We start from the raw sequence: 1,226 nt of genomic DNA on the forward strand, positions 1-1,226 counted from the left end.
TCCAGTGGCAAACCACTGGTCTCCCCAGTTGCCATCAGGCTGCACCCTCCAGCAGAAATCTGTGCTGAGAGGAGGGCAGCCAGGGTCTGTCCTGGATGCAGGGAGCAGGGAGAGGTAGTCTATAGGGAGCAGGAGAGCTGGTTTGCAGGGAGCAGGGTGTTGCAGCTGTGTGTGGGTTTCATCTTGTGGTGAGAGAGATGGAGGTACTTGCCCATTTTGGCCACCCTAAAGGGGACAAGGCCAGAAAGAGATCAGGGCCAGCAGGATCCCCTTGCTGAGGAGTGGTGGATTTGTGTCTGTCTGTCCCTCCTGGGGACAGGAGGACAGGGGCTGTCAGTAAAAACTCCCGCTGTGAGCAGGATTTGAACCTGCGCAGGGAAACCCCATTGGATTTCAAGTCCAACACCTTCACCACTCGGCCATCACAGCTGACATGGGGAGGTCCCTACAGGAGGGCAGCAGCGGGGTGGCACAGGCCGTCACCTGGCCCGGGGGACATTAGAAGAGGACCTGACCACCTCTAGACCCAGGTCCCTGCTGCAGTGATGAAGGAGAGGTCCCAGGCACACATTGTCACTCAGCAATGGCCAAACATCAGTGTGTGATAGGCACTGTCTGCGCCAAGAGCAGGGCATGGGGAGGGCTCACGTGGTGGCAAATAGTGGTGTGCACTTTGATACACTGGCTGAACACAGTCCTGTGAATAGAAAAAATATGGAGTTGTGCTTTGCACTTGGATAAAGGAATTTGAGAATAGCTCCTTTTTCAGTTGACATAAATACATGACTGCCACATTTTCAGATGGAATGTATAGATTTGCAGTCAGATATTCAGATCAAAAATCTGATCACATCTCTCTACCAGACTTCTATAAGCCCTCTCTTATCTGGGAAACATCTCTCACATCACCATGATGCCTTGTTCATGTCACCGCTTTCTGGCAGTACATCCATTCGTGAACAACTGTTGTCAAAGGTGAAGTACAGGAAGAGTAGAACTTCATCAAAAATCTCTGATGAACATCTCAAACTCACTAAGAATTGCAGCTACTTCCATCGAACCAGACTGATGCTTTCATTTCACAGAAACAAGGCCACAAAATCCCACTAGTTTTATGTTTTTGTTGCTCTCTTTTTTATGTTTTAATAAACAACATTGAAAAAATAAAACAAGTTTTGCTTCTTATGCACATGAACTATACCATATACTTTACAAGGGCTGCTCTG

At 48.5% G+C, this 1,226-nt stretch overlaps 1 non-coding gene across 1 annotated transcript; it reads right to left on the reverse strand.

Moving 5' to 3' along the window:
* TRNAS-UGA lies at positions 348–429 on the reverse strand. The gene has a single exon. It is a non-coding gene; the product is annotated as a tRNA-Ser (tRNA).

Source organism: Numida meleagris, chromosome 18, assembly GCF_002078875.1.
Source record: "Numida meleagris isolate 19003 breed g44 Domestic line chromosome 18, NumMel1.0, whole genome shotgun sequence".
In the NCBI taxonomy this organism is placed as follows: domain Eukaryota; kingdom Metazoa; phylum Chordata; class Aves; order Galliformes; family Numididae; genus Numida; species Numida meleagris.